Raw genomic sequence first — 15,144 nt, 5'->3', positions numbered from 1 at the left:
AAGCGCCTGAATTTTGATCATGTGACCATGGAGATGTGGCGATGGTCAAAAGTGAAAAATGGTACAATTTTTAGTGCCGTTGTAAACTTGGACGGTCACTAAACGAACTGTTGTAAGTCAAAGACTACCTGTAGAAGTTTTTCTTATGCAGATATTTCAAAGTAGGAATATTTCTACCAAGAAGCCTTGTCTTCCAGAATATAGAATTTGGGAGCAGAACGTCCATCTCTTAGCAATGCAGTTGTTAGATGAACTATCATGGGACTATGTCTGATTTTACAAACTTTTTTTATCCTGGTCGTTAATAGAATCATGTGGTTGTTAAGTAGATCCAGCTTTCCCTATTGACTGTTCTGTCCCCCCTCGCCTCCGTCCGAGCGATGGCTTAATTAGCCGGCACTATCAGCTCTGGCAGCAAACTAGCGAGCATCTGCCAAGTGTCTCTGTTATCTCCCTCGACGCTGATGAGTCATCCAGGAACAAACAGTACTTCAGCTCTTAGTTAATCAGTTGATTTGCCTGCTATGAAGAGGCACAGCAGCTCTTGCTGCCTTTATATTCTGTGGGGTGTGGCTCCATGATTCAGCACTTCCTAGGCCTGCCCCACCCCTGCTTCTGTTGTTCCCTCCTCTCCTGCCTATGAAACCTAGGGTCCAGCCAGGCCTGATTGCCATCAGCCGGGTCTGGAGGCGTGGCCTGGGGGGGAAAGAGTCAGGGGACGGAGGCCTCGTTATCTTTTCCACCTGGCCTGCCTCTGGCTCCTGGAGCTGAGCCAGGGAAGCCGGTACTGATGGCCCTTCCCCCTCACTTTCCAAGTCACTTTCTGGCAGGGAGCCCGACTCGGGGGGCACAGACACAATATTGACTTTCCTTGTAGGGAGCTAGCTAGGAAAGTCACAAACGGTGATCACAGGACTACAGGACACTGCAACTGTAGCCAGCATATTGGGATTGCCAAGTGCCTGAACTGCAAGGCATGTGGTTACAGTGATATTGCCACAGTCAAAAATGTGAGGACTGTGATCACATTTGATCCAGGGGTGAAATGCTACCAGTTAGGGCCGCTTTGCCTGAACCAGTAGTAAAAAATGCTATTGGTTCACTGAACCGGTAGTAAAAAAATGTTTTAAAAAAGTTCCAATGATCAGCTGAGGAACGTACGATCATCGGAACTTTTTTTTTTTTTTACTTTTTAAAGCAATTTTTTATTACTGGTTCAGGCGAACAGGAAGTTTAAAAATTCTTTTAAAAAGTAAAAAAAAAGGTTCCAACGACACAGCTGTGATCTTGGGACCCCTTTTTTTCACCTTTTTTAAAGCATTTTTTACTACCTATTCGCCCAAACAGATAGTAAAAAATGCTTTAAAAAAGTTTTTTAAAAGGTTCCCAAGATTGCGTGCCACAGGTGATTCCCCCCTCACCCACTGTTCTACTTACCTTCCCAAACCTCCTTTTGGCGTGTATTGTGCATGTGTTTGGTGCGAACTGTGTATGTGCGTGCATCACACACATTTGGCGCACAGCGCAGCCAGCAAACCGGTAGCAAACAGGTTCACATTTCACCGCTGATTTGATCACACTAATAAATCACTTGTTTCAACAATGGCCTAACTAATAATAATAATAATAATAATAATAATAATAATAATAATAATAATAATAATAATAATAATAATAATAATAATATCAGAGTTGGAAGGGACCTTGGAGGTCTTCTAGTCCAACCCCCTGCCCAGGCAGGAAACCCTACACCATTTCAGACAAATGGCTATCCAACATTTTCTTAAAAACTTCCAGTGTTGGAGCATTTACAACTTCTGCAGGCAAGTTGTTCCACTGATTAATTGTTCTAACTGTCAGCAAATTTCTCCTTAGTTCTAGGTTGCTTCTCTCCTTGATTAGTTTCCACCCATTGCTTCTTGTCCTGCCCTCAGGTGCTTTGGAGAATAGTTTGACTCCCTCTTCTTTGTAGTAACCCCTGAGATATTGGAACACTTGGAACAGTTGCTCAGCTAATTTTAAGTTGAGGGTTACCTGTACAGATTTCATCAAGGAAAGTGAGTGACTGCAAACCAAAGGTTGAGTGTAATAGTCAAAGGAAGCAAAATGCAATTCACAACCTCGTAGCTTTATATAGTAGGTGGACAAAACCGAGGCTAGGAGCTCTTTACTCATCTACTGGATCAATGCCCATTCTTTGATCTTGCCTGCTTCCTTCCTGAGGTCACCTATTTGAAATATCCGACCTGAAATCTTCCTGGCAACTAAGCAAATTTTCCTATGCTACATTTGGGGTTTCTCTACATCTATTGCCACTTGTAGTTTTGCGATCCAAGCTGCGAAGGACTGAAGATCAAGAAAGGCTTGGGATATAGTTGGAGATATCCTTCTAATGAAATTTTAATTGCCCTTAGCAAGAGTTTTTGTGAAGTCAGTGAGAAACAGCCTGTCCTAGACTCTAATCCAAAGAGATCCAAGACCGCAAACACACATGGACATGCATTTGAGAAGATACTCCGATTTGAGAAAGAGTCTCCAGCAGAAGGACACAGATCGTCTCGTCAGGGCTATCAAAAATCTCAGTAATATGAAATCGAGGTTTAGTTCAGTCGTCTCCAACCATAAGCCTTCCAGATCTGCATTAATTCCAGATTTTGCAATCAACTGTTACAGCCCCAGTGAATCTGAAGGGTTGCCACTAGACTGGAGGATGGAACTTAGAAAAAGGAACATCACCAGCAGCCTTGGAAGGTTTCTTTTGAACAGGGGGGAAGTGGGGATACACGGTCTTGTTTTCCTGCTCACTCTCTCTTGCCTCTAATCTCTAGCAGTGAAGCCAAGTATTTGTTTTTCCATTCCGTTCCCTTTTTCTGATTTCTCAGCTTCAGATAAAGTTCCTTCAAGAGAGAAAGAGAGGGAGGGAGAGAGGGAGGGGAGAGATGGAAGGAGAGAGAGATGGAAGAGAGAAATGGAAGGAGAAAGGGGGAGAGGAGAGAGAAATGGAAGGAGAGAGAAATGGAAGGAGAGAGAGATGGAAGGAGAGAGAAAGAAAGGCGAGAGAGACAGAGAAGAGAGAGAGAGAGATGGAAGGGGAGATGGAAGGGGAGAGAGAGAGATGGAAGAGAGAAATGGAAGGAGAAAGGGGGAGAGGAGAGAGAAATGGAAGGAGAGAGAGATGGAAGGAGAGAGAAAGAAAGGCGAGAGAGACAGAGAAGAGAGAGAGAGAGAGATGGAAGGGGAGATGGAAGGAGAGAGAGATGGAAGAGAGAAATGGAAGGAGAAAGGGGAGAGGAGAGAGAGATGGAAGGAGAGAGAATGGAAGGAGAGAGAGATGAAGGAGAGAGAAAGAAAGGTGAGAGACAGAGAAGAGAGAGAGAGAGATGGAAGGAGATGGAAGGAGAGAGAGATGGAAGAGAGAAATGGAAGGAGAAAGGGGAGAGAGAGAAATGGAAGGAGAGAGAGAGATGGAAGGAGAGAAAGAAAGGCAGAGAGACAGAGAGAGAGAGAGAGATGGAAGGGAGATGGAAGGAGAGAGAGATGGAAGAGAGAAATGGAAGGAGAAAGGGGGAGGAGAGAGAGATGGAGAGAAATGGAAAAGAGAAAGGGGAGAGAGAGATGGAAGGAGAGAGAAGAAAGGCGACAGAGACAGAGAAGAGAGAGATGGAAAGAGAAAGGGGAGAGAGAGATGGAGAGAAATGGAAGGAGAAAGGGGAGAGAGAGAGAGATGGAAGGAGAGAGAGAAAGGTGAGAGAGAGAGAAGAGAGAGAGATGGAAGGGAGAGAGAGATGGAGAGAGAAATGGAAGGAGAAAGGGGAGAGGAGAGAGATGGAAGGAGAGAGAAATGGAAAAGAGAGAGATGGAAGGAGAGAGAAAGAAAGGTGAGAGAGACAGAGAAGAGAGAGAGAGAGAGATGGAAGGGGAGATGGAAGGGGAGAGAGAGAGATGGAAGAGAGAAATGGAAGGAGAAAGGGGGAGAGGAGAGAGAGATGGAAGGAGAGAGAAATTGAAGGAGAGAGAGATGGAAGGAGAGAGAAAGAAAGGTGAGAGAGACAGAGAAGAGAGAGAGATGGAAGGGGAGAGAGAGAGATGGAAGAGAGAAATGGAAGGAGAAAGGGGGAGAGGAGAGAGAGATGGAAGGAGAGAGAAATGGAAGGAGAGAGATGGAAGGAGAGAGAAAGAAAGGCGACAGAGACAGAGAAGAGAGAGAGAGAGATGGAAGGGGAGATGGAAGGGGAGAGAGAGAGATGGAAGAGAAATGGAAGGAGAAAGGGGGAGAGGAGAGAGAGATGGAAGGAGAGAGAGAGAGAGATGGAAGAGAGAAATGGAAGAGAAAGGGGAGAGGAGAGAGATGGAAGGAGAGAGAAAGAAGAGAGAGAGAGAGAAAGGAGAGAGAGATGGAAGGAGAGAGAGAGATGGAGAGAGAAAGGAGAGAGAATGGAAGGAGAGAGATGGAAGGAGCGCCCTCCTGATGGCCGGCTGTCCTTGAGGAACATCTGGCAGCCGCCACCAGGAGGGCTTTTACCAAGTTCGCTTGGTTCGCCAGTTGCGCCCTTCCTTGACCGGGATGCCTTATGCACGGTCACCACGCCTGGTTACGCCTCGCTGGATTATTGCAATGCTCTCACATGGGCTGCCTTGAGGTGCACCCGGAGGCTGCAGTTAGTCCAGAATGCAGCTGCGCGAGTGGTAATGGGAGCCGCCGAGGCTCCCACGTAACACCTCTGCCCGTAGTTTGCACTGGCTTCCTGTGGTCTTTCGGTGCGCTCAAGATCCTGGTTACCACCTTTAAAGCGCCCATGGCTTAGGACCCGGTACTTACGAGACCGCCTGCTGTTACCGTATGCCTCCCATCGACCAGACGCTCACAGAGAGGGTTTCTCAGGGTGCCGCCCGCCAAACAATGTCGGCTGGCGGCTCCCAGGGTAGGGCCTTCTCTGTGGGAGCACCGACGCCTGGAACGAACTCCCCTGGCTTACGCCAAGTTCCTGATCTTCGACCTTCCGTCGTGAGCTAAAACATACTTATTTATTCAAGCAGGACTGGCATAAATAGTGATTTTAAATTGGGGTTTTAGAGATTTTAAACATTTGTAAATTTTTAATTTTAAATTATCGGCCATTTATTAATAGTTTCTTTTAATTTCTTCGGGAGAAGGCGTATAAAATCTAATAAAACTAAACTAAAACTAAGGAGAAAGGGGGAGAGGAGAGAGATGGAAGGAGAGAGAAATGGAAGGAGAGAGAGATGGAAGGAGAGAGAAAGAAAGGCGAGAGAGACAGAGAAGAGAGATAGAGAGAGATGGAAGGAGAGATGGAAGGGGAGAGAGAGATGGAAGAGAGAAATGGAAAGAGAAAGGGGGAGAGGAGAGAGAGATGGAAGGAGAGAGAAAGAAAGGCGAGAGACAGAGAAGAGAGAGAGATGGGAGAGAGATGGAATATGGAAGGAGAAAGGGGAGAGGAGAGATGGAAGAGAGAGATGGAAGGAGAGAGAGAGAAAGGAGAGAGAGAAAGGTGAGAGAGACAGAGAGAGAGATGGAAGGAGAGAGAGAGAGAGGAGAGATGGAAGGAGAGAGAAAGAAGAGAGAGAGAGACAGAGAGAGATGGAAGGAGATGGGAGAGAGATGGAAGAGAAATGGAAAGAGAAAGGGGGAGAGGAGAGAGAGATGGAAGGAGAGAGAAATGGAAGGAGAGAGAGAGAGAAAGGAGAGAGAAAGAAAGGTGAGAGAGACAGAGAAGAGAGAGAGATGGAAGGAGAGAGAGAGAGATGGAAGAGAGAAATGGAAGGAGAAAGGGGGAGAGGAGAGAGAGATGGAAGGAGAGAGAAATGGAAGGAGAGAGATGGAAGGAGAGAAAGAAAGGCGACAGAGACAGAGAGAGAGAGAGAGATGGAAGGAGATGGAAGAGAGAGAGAGATGGAGAGAGAAAGGTGAGAGAGACAGAGAAGAGAGAGATGGAAGGGGAGAGAGAGAGATGGAAGAGAGAAATGGAAGGAGAAAGGGGGAGAGGAGAGAGAGATGGAAGGAGAGAGAGATGGAAGGAGAGAGAAAGAAAGGCGAGAGAGACAGAGAAGAGAGATAGAGAGAGATGGAAGGAGAGATGGAAGAGAGAAATGGAAAGAGAAAGGGGGAGAGGAGAGAGAGATGGAAGGAGAGAGAAAGAAAGGCGAGAGACAGAGAAGAGAGAGAGATGGGAGAGAGATGGAATATGGAAGGATGGGGAGAAACAGACTCAAGCTCAATCCCTCCAAGACGGAGTGGCTGTGGATTCCGGCACCCCGGTACAGTCAGCTGCATCCGCAGCTGACTGTTGAAAGCAGTTAGTGGCCCCAAAGGAGGTGGTTCGCAACTTGGGCGCCCTCCTGATGGCCGGCTGTCCTTTGAGGAACATCTGGCAGCCGTCACCAGGAGGGCTTTTACCAAGTTCGCTTGGTTCGCCAGTTGCGCCCTTCCTTGACCGGGATGCCTTATGCACGGTCACCACGCCTGGTTACGCCTCGCTGGATTATTGCAATGCTCTCACATGGGCTGCCTTGAGGTGCACCCGGAGGCTGCAGTTAGTCCAGAATGCAGCTGCGCGAGTGGTAATGGGAGCCGCCGAGGCTCCCACGTAACACCTCTGCCCGTAGTTTGCACTGGCTTCCTGTGGTCTTTGGGTGCGCTTCAAGATCCTGGTTACCACCTTTAAAGCGCCCATGGCTTAGGACCCGGTACTTACGAGACCGCCTGCTGTTACCGTATGCCTCCCATCGACCAGACGCTCTCACAGAGAGGGTTTCTCAGGGTGCCGTCCGCCAAACAATGTCGGCTGGCGGCTCCCAGGGTAGGGCCTTCTCTGTGGGAGCACCGACGCCTGGAACGAACTCCCCTGGCTTACGCCAAGTTCCTGATCTTCGACCTTCCGTCGTGAGCTAAAAACATACTTATTTATTCAAGCAGGACTGGCATAAATACTGATTTTAAATTGGGGTTTTAGAGATTTTAAACATTTGTAAATTTTTTAATTTTAAATTATCGGCCATTTATTAATAGTTTCTTTTAATTTCTTTTAATTGTATATACTCTGTATTTTATTTCGGCTGTACACCGCCCTGAGTCCTTCGGGAGAAGGGCGGTATAAAAATCTAATAAAACTAAACTAAAACTAAGGAGAAAGGGGGAGAGGAGAGAGATGGAAGGAGAGAGAAATGGAAGGAGAGAGAGATGGAAGGAGAGAGAAAGAAAGGCGAGAGAGACAGAGAAGAGAGATAGAGAGAGATGGAAGGAGAGAGAGATGGAAGAGAGAGATGGAAGAGAAAGGGGAGAGGAGAGAGATGGAAGGAGAGAGAAAGAAAGGCGAGAGACAGAGAAGAGAGAGATGGGAGAGAGATGGAAGATAGAAGGAGAAAGGGGGAGAGGAGAGAGATGGAAGGAGAGAGAAATGGAAGGAGAGAGAGATGGAAGGAGAGAGAAAGAAAGGTGAGAGAGACAGAGAAGAGAGAGAGATGGAAGGAGAGAGAGAGAGATGGAAGAGAGAAATGGAAGGAGAAAGGGGGAGAGGAGAGAGAGATGGAAGGAGAGAGAAATGGAAGGAGAGAGAGAGAGAAAGGAGAGAAAGACAGAGAAGAGAGAGTCAGAGATGGAATGAGAGAGAGACAGAGAAGGGAGAGAGATGGGAGAGAGAAATGGAAGGAGAAAGGGGGAGAGGAGAGAGAGATGGAAGGAGAGAGAGACAGAGAAAGGAGAGAAACAGAGAGGAGAAAGAGAGATGGAAGGAGAGAGGGAGGAAGGCAGAGAGAGAGGGAGAGGGATATGGGCAAATCTTTCCCGATAGGTGTTGCTAGTTGCCGGATATCCACAAGAGCAGAAAGGAGAAAAGATAGTCGGACTGCAATTCCCAGAGGCTTATTTCTGCCCTCTTCTCCCATCCCCACTGAATAAAGAAGCCTTAATTCTGCTCTTCCCTGGAATCCTGCCAGATCCCCAGCTCCTACTGGAAGAAAAGAGACACTGAACGTGTCATGCCAACTGGCATAAGGCTGGGGTGGTTCTCCTGCCACAGACCAGAAAGCAATTAGCAGGCAGGCAAATTGCCACGGGCACTTGCTCAGTCCAAAACTGAGGATTATGAACACTTTCCAAGCCAGGTGGGAGCTATTTGACAGATCCTATCTTCTTCTCTATCTGCAGGGTACAACATTTCATCATTTAAATGATGCCTCTTTTAAAATGCAGCCCCTAATAACCAGCTGAAACATTCCCAACCCAAAATTGAGTTTTAAAGCTTTCATTTGCCTGGGTAATGCAAAGGGAAACAGAAAGGAAAGAAGAGTAATTCTGGAGACAGGGATAGAAGTTCTTTGCAAGTCACCTGAAAGAATCTGAATGATCCTAGAGGAGGGCAAAACAAAAAAACAAAAAAACCCCAGCACTATTAACAATTGTAGAATGAGGCCTAACAAGAGATTAGAGGACCGGAGGCTGAAACATATGAAGATGAGTTGCAGGAAAAAGATATGTCTAATCTAACAAGAGAAGGATTCTGGGAGACATGATAACAGTGTTCCAATATCTAAGAGGCTGCCACCAAGAAGAGGGGTCAACCTATTCTCCAAAGCACCTGACGGCAGGACAAGAAGCAATGGGTGGAAACTAATCAATTTAGAAATAAGAATAAAATTAATCAGAATAGAATATGACTATCATTAAGCATTGTAAGTGTTGTAACTTGATGAAGGTATCTTTTCTTTTATGTACGCTGAGAGCATATGCACCAAGACAAATTCCTTGTGTGTCCAATAAAAAATACTAATCTATTCTGTTCTGTTCTGTTCTATTTTATTCTTAGACTTCCTGATGAACGCATTTTTTTTATGTACAGTGAGAGCATATGCACCACGACAAATTCCTTGTGTGTCCAATCACACTTGGCCAATAAAAAATACTATTCTATTCTATTCTATTCTATTCTATTCTATTCTTAGAATTCTTGATGAATGTATCTTTTCTTTTATGTACACTGAAAGCATATGCACCAAGACAAATTCCTTGTGTGTCCAATCACACTTGGCCAATAAAAATTTCTATTCTATTCTATTCTATTCTATTCTATTCTATTCTATTCTATTCTATTCTATTCTATTCTATTCTATTCTTAGAATTCTTGATGAAGGTATCTTTTCTTTTATGTACACTGCGACCCTATGCACCAAGACAAATTCCTTGTGTGTCCAATCACACTTGGCCAATAAAAAATTCTATTCTATTCTATTCTATTCTATTCTATTCTATTCTTAGAATTCTTGATGAAGGTATCTTTTCTTTTATGTACGCTGAGAGCATATGCACCAAGACAAATTCCTTGTGTGTCCAATCACACTTGGCCAATAAAAAATTCTATTCTATTCTATTCTATTCTATTCTATTCTATTCTATTCTATTCTATTCTATTCTTGATGAAGGTATCTTTTCTTTTATGTACACTGAGAGCATATGCACCAAGACAAATTCCTTGCGTGTCCAATCACACTTGGCCAATAAAATTCTATTCTATTCTAATTAATCAGAGGAATGGGTTGCCTTTGGAAACTTTGGGTGTTCCAACACCGGAGGGTTGGACTAAAAGACCTCCAAGGTCCCTTCCAGTTCTGTTGTTCTGTTAATCTGTTATTGTATAGAAAGCAGAAAAGAAACGGGAACTGATCTAAAGGGAATTGATCCAGAGTTGGTATTCAGCTGGTTCCAACCGGTTCACCCAAACCGGTAGTGGAAATCGCGTGTGGGCCCGCCCACCTGTCCCGGCTCTATGCCATCCTATTTATGTTTTTGAGACCAGGCGCATGTGCAGAAGGCATGTGCATGAGCAAAGCGCAGGTGCGGAAGGCCAGGCACATGTGTGGAAGGCAGGCATGCACGCACACAAAGCAAGCATGTACACACAGGACATGCCAGTAGTAACATAATATGAAACCCACCACTGAATTGATTCCTTATGTTTAACACAAGTCTCCCATGACAAGCAAATATTCTCATGAACTACCTTCTCTCTACAAGGACAAAGAGTCTGGACTTAACTTTTCAAAAGAGGCCCACAGTCACATTAGCATGTCACCTCCTTTTGCATAAGAGATAGTCCTCAATGTATAACTACCGTATTTTTCAGAGTATAAGACGCACCAGAGCAGGTTGTCCTTCACTTACCCATATTTTTCGAAGTATAAGACGCACCTTAGTTTTGGGAGAGGAAAATATGAAAAAAGCTGATTGGCAGGTGGATCGGCCTCCCGGAATACCCCCAATCAGTTGTTCCCAGAGGTGAATTTTAGCCACAGGTTCCTTGGTTGTGAGCTCTGCGCCTTGCTTTTTTTTTTTTTTTTCCTGCCTCTGAAACTCTGTTTCAGAAAAAAAAAATTCTGCCTCTGAAAGCCTCCAAAACAGAGCTTCAGAAAAAAAAAGCCTCTGAAGCTCTGTTTGGGAGCTTCTTTTCTGAAGCTCCGTTTAGGGACTTTTCTGAAGCTCTTTTGGGGGGCTTCTTTTCTGAAGCTCTGTTTGGGGGCTTCTTTTCTGAAGTTTCGTTTCTGATGCTTTTTTCAGCCTCTGAAACCTCCGTTTGAGAAGCTGGCGAGACTACATTCAGAGTATAAGACACACCCAGATTTTCACCCTCTTTGGAGGGGGGGGGAAGGTGCATCTTATACTCTGAAAAATACGGTAGTTCAAACTTATTACAGCACTGAAAAAGATTACTTGTGATTAGTCCTTTCATTTATAACCATTGCCGCATCCGATAGTCACGACATCAAAATTCAGGCACTTGGCAATCTGCATAATTGGTGCAGCATGCTGGGGTAATTTGTGGTGTTCCCAGATAGCTTCAGACAAGAAAAGTCAATGGGGAAAGGTGGACCTACACCAGGGGTCCCCAAGCTTTTGGACCCCGGGGACCACTAAATTCGTAAGTTTAAATCCTGCGGACCACTAATATGATCTGCCTAATGACCGGCTGGGTGGGTGTGGCTAGGTAGTCATGTGACTGGGTGGGTGTGGCCAACTCAATGTCACTCACTTTGAGGGGTGCCTCGAAATGGCAAAACAGCTGGCTCACTTCAAATTGGATCTGGCCAAGATGGAGGCTCAGCAGAAGCTCCTCACTGAGGACTAGGAGCATAGGCTTTCCAAGCAGAGGAAAGACCTGCAGGAGTGCAAGGCCAGGAACCAGCGTCTGGAGGCTCAGCGGGCTGAGATGGTCAGCCAGTTCCAGGCCATGAGGCAGTCCCACTGGAACGAGGCCCTCCGGCTCTTCGCCACCAGCGGCACTTCCCTCCGGCCTTCGCCCAAAGCCCCACACCAGGAGGTGGAAGCAGACCCCAAATCGGAATTTCTGCCCCTCTCCGACTCACACAAAAAGACCCCAAAGGGGGAAGACTCTCTGCAGCAACACAAATGTTCATTGCACGTATCCGGCCCAGGGGCCATAGTATGAGGACCCCTGATTTAGTGCAATATAAAAAATGCAAATAATTTTTCTGTGGACCACCAAAATTTTATCACGGACCACCAGTGGTCCACAGACCAGCAGTTGGTGACCACTGACCTACATGATTCACTTAGCAATTGTGCTTAACAACCATAGCAAAAAAAAAAAAAAGGTTGTAAAATCGAGAGTGACTCACTTAACAACCAGCTTAGCAATAGAAATTCTGGTCCCAATTGTGGCTGTAAGTCAAGGACTACCAGTAGCCAGTAGATCTATGCCACTCTTCAAATTTGATATCGAAAAAAAAAATGTTTTAGATGATTCAGGAGAAAGAACATAGCACCTGCCTGCAATAAGCTTAAACGAATAGCTTAAATACAACATCATTTCTCGACTTTAAGCTGAGTGGACCAACTCTTAGAATTCAACCGGCTGCAGAGTTCTGAGAATTGAAGCCCATACATCTTAAAGTTGTCATGGTTGAAAAACGCTGGCTTAAAATAATGCTTCCCTCGCCCAGAATTACATAGCAACTATCTAGTGCAGCCAAGGAGACCTCCCACTTCACCCCAAAGAATAGGCTGGGTTAAAAGGGTGCAGATGGGTACCAATTCATATGCCTGCACACTCCAAAGCACTTTATGGAAAACAAATCTGAAGCACTGAAAAAGCCTAATAACCAGCCAATGTCAATCATGGAATTCTAGAAATGTGGATAGCATTTTCTACTTAATATATGCTCTCTGGAAAGAGGAAAATACCAAGTATAACACATAGCGAAGCAATTAAATAGATGGCTAACTTTTTTTTCCCCTCCTCCTCTAATCCTTTGATCAAATTTATATAGCTGCCCATCTAATGAGAACTGACTCTAGGCGGCATTGTCTAGTAGACAATAAAGAATACTTCTTTATAAAGCTCAGAAACGTCTTCTAAAATGAACACAATCTGGGAATATCTCATATGTTTTTGTCAGATTATTTTTATCCTAAAAAAAACCCGGCTAATTGTGAGTAAAAACAGAAAGTGTAACAGTATATTAAAAACTAATAAATTAAAATTCGCAATAATATACACTTTTGTGGATCATGCTCATTTCATCAGGGGAAGGGGCAATGGGAGAAGGAAGAAGAAGAACATGGAGAAGGAACAAGGAGGAGGGGGAAAATGGAGGAGGAAGAACATGGAGGAGCAAAATGGAAGAGAAGGGGGAAGAACATGGAGAAGGAGGAACATGAAGGAGGAGGAGCTTGGAGGAGGAGTATGGAGCAAAATGGAGGCGGCGGAGGAGGAAAAGGAAGACAAGGAGGGGGAATATGGAGGAGCAACATGGAGAAGGAGAAGTTCCATGCAGGAGGAGGAGGAGGAGGTAGAAGAAGAAGAAGAACATGGAGGAGGAGAAACATGGAGGAGGAACATGAAGGAGGGGAACATGGAGGAGAAATATGGAGGAGCAACATGGAGAAAGAGGAGAAGGAGGAAGAAGAAGAAGAACATGGAGGAGGAGGAGGAACATGAACGAAGACGGAGGAGGAGTATGGAGCAACATGGAGGACAAGGAGGAAAAGGAAAAGGAAGACATGGAGGAGGAGGAATATGGAGCAGCAACATGGAGGAGAAAGAAGAACATGGAGAAGGAAGAATGTGAAGGAGGAGGATCATGGAGAAGCACTATGGAGGAGCAACATGGAGAAGGAGGGGAAGGGGAGGTGGAGGAGGAGGAAGACATGGAGGTGGAGGAACACGGAGGAGGAATATAGAAGAGCAACATAGAGAAGGAAGAGGAGGAACATGGAGGAAGAATATGGAGGAGCAATGTGAAGGAGGAGGAGGAGGAGGAATAGGGAGAAAGAACATGAACTACAAGGAACATGGAGAAGAAATAAGGAGGAGGAAGAGAAGGAGGATGAGGAAGAAGAACATGGAGAAGGAAACCTAGAAAATCTTGCCCTAGGAAACCTAGAAGTCTTAGAGAATTCCAAAATGGTTTTAATAGATAAATTGCAGATATTCTTGTTTGCCCTCAAAAGGTATAAGCCCGTTATCATGTGAATTTTTCTCTCCTAAGAACTGAGGCTTAACAATTGTTTGGGGAAGATAAAGAAGGGAGAAGGAAGAAGAAAACTGTTCCTGCAAATCAACGGCATTCTTTTTTTCTAAACGTACATCTTCAAGAGCTGAGACCAGGGATATAAAGCCCAGGAGAAAGGTATTTTTCAGCCAATGCTAACTCTTTGAACTGCAGCATTCCTAACATGCTGGTTTTGTGTGGAATTAACAACTCCTCATGCATAAAGTATGCATTAGTTAAGAGATTGTTTTCCTCTATTACATCATCCCACCAGCACCTAAAAGCTATGATAATATGGTTTTCCGATGAACAGGAAAGCGAGGAGAGAGAAATGAATGAATCTATCAGACGCCTGACAGCATGGCTGTAGATTTCTTCTGTAGAAGCACGGGACAAATTAAGAAAGAGCTAATTAATTAATGCATTTGATTTGCATGGAACAAAACTGATCATGTTTAATAAACTGAATCTTGTTTTACCCATCATTATACTCCAGCAAGCTACATAATACGGATTTTTTTTGGGAGGTGGGGGGAGAGTTGAATACAGGTAATCCTCAACTTACAACAGTTCATTTAGTGACCATTCAAAGTTACAATGGCACTGAAAAAAGTGACTTATGACCGTTTTTCACACTTACGATTGTTGTAGCATTTTTTGCCTGAAAAAGCGTTTACTTCCAGTTTCTGGTAAAAACATCTATTGCAGACAATAGATTCGCTTAATGACTGTGGCGTTCAATTAATGATTGTGGATTTGCTTAATGCCCATGGTGATTCATTTAGCAACTTCCGCAAAAAATATCCTAAAATCAGGTCAGTCATATTATGACCTACTTAACAACCACAGTGACTTACAACCAGCGGTGGGATTCAGCCAGTTCGCATCTATTTGGGAGAACCGGTTGTTAACTTTCTAAGAAGCTCGGAGAACCGGTTCTTGGAAGAAATCTTATTTTGTTTTTTTCCACTTTACAGGCTAATCCTGTAAGGAAGGCAGGAAGGAAACATTCTGGTGGTGTTTCTAGCCTGATCTTTATTGCCCTGCTTACAGAAACTGCCTCTCTGGTTAACCCTTGTTACATTGTAACAGCTAAGGCAAAGCGCCCATCGATGTGAGTGACGTTGAGTTGACCACGCCCACACAGTCACATGACCACCAAGCCACACCTACCCAGCTGGTCATTAGGGCAGAGAACCGGTTGTTAAATTATTTGAATCCCATCACTGCTTACAGCCATAATTCTTGGCTCAATCGTGGTCATAAGATGTACTTGGAACAGTGTACATAATAGCATCTTTAACTACTACTGACCTCTGTTTGTATATAACAATAGGAATGTACTAGTTTTTATTCTTTTAGCGCGTTTTGTAATGTTAGGCTTTTATTTATTTTGAAAGAAAGTGTTTATTCATTAGGTCTAAATCTCCTTTCTATCAAGACAAGAAACTCTCTGAACTCTGCTCAGTTAAAGTTGACTAGAAGTATCCAAACAGTGCTTGAAAGAGGCGCCAAATGACTTGGCACCACAGCATGTTGAATGAGAAAAGGCAAAAGAAAACACAGCCACATCTGTAACAAATCTGCAGAAGCCAGAAGTTTTCTCACTGTTAAACAAAGTAA

The 15,144-nt window shown here is 44.6% G+C and overlaps 1 protein-coding gene across 15 annotated transcripts in view; it reads right to left on the bottom strand.

Annotated features, from left to right (window-relative positions):
- Positions 1 to 15,144, bottom strand: part of XYLB (xylulokinase) — a 201,322-nt gene that overhangs the window by 142,652 nt on the left and 43,526 nt on the right. The window lies entirely within an intron of this gene.

The sequence above is a fragment of the Ahaetulla prasina genome, chromosome 4 (assembly GCF_028640845.1).
Source record: "Ahaetulla prasina isolate Xishuangbanna chromosome 4, ASM2864084v1, whole genome shotgun sequence".
NCBI classification, from domain to species: domain Eukaryota; kingdom Metazoa; phylum Chordata; class Lepidosauria; order Squamata; family Colubridae; genus Ahaetulla; species Ahaetulla prasina.
The sequence above is the reverse complement of the archived record's forward strand: the minus strand, read 5'-3'. Positions and strand labels throughout refer to the sequence as shown.